A 3547-nucleotide genomic window follows, 5' to 3' on the forward strand; every position below is an offset into this window, starting at 1 on the left:
CCCAGGCTAGGCTCCCGCGGGCCAGGCCCCCACAGCCCCCGGTGTGCCTGGAGCACGGGGTGAGTGGGAGGCTGCTGGCATGCGTCATCTCGGAGGACAAAGCCTGTCTGCGTCACCTGTGGACTCTGCCACTCGGATCACCCGCAGCCAGCAGCAGGTCTGGGTGGCACCTGAGCCATGTGTCCTCCCTTCTCCTCCTACCAGAGGATTTGCCTTTGCTCAGAGAAGCAGAAAAACCCTCTTGCCGAGGGTTAATCTCCAGGCTCCTGAGGGAAGGGCTGAAGTCCTAGCCTGACTGCAGCTTACCGGTGACCTTCCGAAGGTGGCCAAGGGCTAGGAAACCGCTTGGTGCAAGGAGCAAGAGCCAGGCAAGACCAAAGGGCACTGGCAGGGCAGGGCTCTGTGGCCCCAGGCGATGTTTGTGGCTTCCCTGGTGTGCTGGTTTGGGCTGGGATAGATAATTTTCTGGCTCAGGGGGTTTGGCTGGAGCAGCCCCAGAGTAACAGCATGCGGAGGGAGGTTGGAGGCTTTAGGAGCTGGGGCTGCACCTCTGGACTGAGCTGCCTCTCTCAGCTGGCCAGCGGGTGCTTCCAGCCCGAATGACTCTGCAGGGGGATCAACCTGTCTCCTCCACCTGCTGCCAAGTCGCTGAGGCTGTGCTGTGGGCTTGTCCGAGGGTCAGCACGGAGAGCATCCAGGCAGGAGGCACTACTGGCCTGGCAAGATCTGGGGATGGACAGGCAGACGTCAGGAGAGCTGGCTGATGGCCATGGTGGCCACAGAAAGCGGGGTCCCTGCCTGCACCCCGAGCAGTACTGGGCAGCTTGACTGCCAAACATCAGCCCCTGAGGGAAGAGCTGCACCACCGTGGATGTCCGGCAGATCTAAGGTTCAAAAAGCCATACCAGCCTGACTGTCATGGGCAAACCTTCTCCAGGGGAAGCCTTGTGATGTCCCCATTGCTCATCCTGGGGGTGATGAGAGGTGAGGAGGGGAGTGAGAAGGCCCCAAGGCTGCAGTGAGGGGCCCAGGGTCTGCCTGAGCTAGGCTGTGCTTATTTCTAGGGATTTGAGGCTGAGATTGGGTGGTTTGGCTTTTATTTTTCCCTTTCCTGACCCTGCTGTGTCACTGATCTGTTACATGACCTAGAAAAGAAAATTATCTCCTTCCAATGGAGAGACAAAGGAACAGCTTAAGGCTCCTGCTCCCTGTGCCTAGGGAGCACCAGGCAGATGGACGCTTCGTAACACAGCGAGGTGATGCAACTCGCTCTGCGCCAAAGCCCTCGCGGGCAGTGTCCAGGCTTGGCAGGACCTGCCACAACACAGCGGTTGTGGTTTAAAACCCTGAGAACTAGAGCAGCTACCCCCGGAGTGCCTAGCGACACAGAGACCCCCTCAGTGCCTCCAGGACACCAGGGGACAGAGCCACCCCCTGCTCCTCTGACAGAGAAGCTGCTTGAGACCAGGGCCGAGCATCTTCCCAATCTTTCTTTGCAGCAGCCAGCAGACGCCGGCCAGGCAGCCAGCGGTTGTGTTTTAAACCCCTGAGAACTAGAGCAGCTACCCCCGGAGTGCCTAGCGACACAGAGACCCCCTCAGTGCCTCCAGGACACCAGGGGACAGAGCCACCCCCTGCTCCTCTGACAGAGAAGCTGCTTGAGACCAGGGCCGAGCATCTTCCCAATCTTTCTTTGCAGCAGCCAGCAGACGCCGGCCAGGCAGCACAGGCGCTGTCTGGACGGGCTCAGCCTGACTTGCGGTGCGCCAGCGGGAAGCTGTGATGCTGCTTTTCTAAAGCCATTGGGTTCGACCTGTTCTGCAGTTTCAGGCTGGTTTTCACGGCCTCTTTACAGAGAAGGACGAGCAGGGCATTAGCATGGCATGTGAGACCTGGCTGGGCTCCTCGCTCTGCCTGAGGCTCTCTGTCTGACCATGATGAAGTTGCTTTAATTTTCTCTTTGAAATGAAGATGGTAGCGATATCCTGGAGAGGGCTGCGTGCACAGCCAAGTGTGCTCTTCACCTGCATTTGGGGTGGGAGGGCTCCGAAAAGGTTTCTGACCTGCCAGTTGCCACAGCTCTCCTGTCACTACACTAGCAGCCTCCCCTTCTGAAGTGCTTTTTGCTCCAGGTTGGGTCTTACAGAAGGGGATGCCTCTCGTCTCGTCCTGAGCCGCAGGCACGAAGCGGGGCTTGCTCTCAGCCCAGAGCCGTCTGCCTTCCTGGCTAGGATTTATTTAAGTGGCTGTAGGGTGCAGCTTGGTTAGTTAGCAACAATAACGTGCTCTTGAAAGAACCACCTGCATTAGTTTAAATCCATTTGAACCCAAATTCACTCAGAGCACAGACAACAGTCTGGCCACAACTTGCGAATGAGGTGCCCTCCCCTCCCTGTTCTACTTGTCATTATGCTGTAGCTGATATGGCAGCTCCTGGGATTTCCTTGCCCTGACAGGTGACAGAGCTGTCATATCTATTCTTGGTGATGTGGCACACGCTTTTTTTAAACATGTAAACACTGATACGCCCTGAACCCTTTCCAGCTTGGACTTGGTCTCCAGGGCTTGGAGCAAGGGCAGAGGAAGCTGTTTCCATCTGCAGCAGCACAGCCCCTGTGCCCTTCAACTCCCCGAGGCGCTCCTGGGTGCTGTGACCCAACAGTCCCGTGTCTGGCTGCAGTGTGTGTCCCCCTTCTCCCCTCGCAATGACACGGGGTCACAGCCAAAGCTGGGGAAGAGCTGGCAGAGCCCATCTTCCCCCAGGTGGCTCGTGGCAGTTAGGTCATGGCCTGGTCTCTACCCACAGCAGAGGACAGGGCGGGCAGATGTAGTGTCGTGGGATGGGTTTACACAGCGTAGGCGCCCGGCAGGTCACACTTTTACTGCTGGCATTGGGGATTATTGGCTTTCAGGACACAGCTCTGCGGTTTGACTTCGTTAAGTGGTGGGGAAAGGGGGAATCTGTCATGTCAGTGCAGAGATACAACCACGAGCGACTTCCTGTGTTGTGGGTAAGATGAGTGTTTAGGAGTCGCCAGGTTGGTCTGCCCATGGTCAGGTTAAACAAGAGTCAATACTGGGAGCTCCCAGTCAATACTGGGAGCCAGCTCTGCCTCTTGCTGGAGACTCTCCAGGGTTACTGTGCTGGGAAGAGAACCCTACAGAGACGCGATTGCTGGGCTATGGCACCCACAGTGAGCAGCCAATGCACCATGCTGGGCAGGAGGCCACAGACCAAAGTTTATAAAGCTTTATTCAACGTTTTGAACAGCTGTGCAATGAACAAACAATACTCTGGAAGTTTCACAACCTCATAGCTTGAACCTCCTCAGGACAGCAACAGCCATTTCTGCTGCTCTCCACTACGAGACTGAAGTAAAGACAAACAGATGGCAAAGAGGAGGGAACGCTTTAAAGTTGACAGTATTTTGTGTTAGCCTCTAGGGTTTCTTACAACCCACCCCCGGGCCCGGGCTGGGCTCCCCAGGAGCCGCGGCTGCACAGAGCAGCGCATGGAGCTCTGTGCGGCTGTGGCTTCAGGGCTGGC

Source organism: Buceros rhinoceros, unplaced genomic scaffold (assembly GCF_000710305.1).
Source record: "Buceros rhinoceros silvestris isolate BGI_N320 unplaced genomic scaffold, ASM71030v1 scaffold20967, whole genome shotgun sequence".
NCBI lineage: Eukaryota > Metazoa > Chordata > Aves > Bucerotiformes > Bucerotidae > Buceros > Buceros rhinoceros.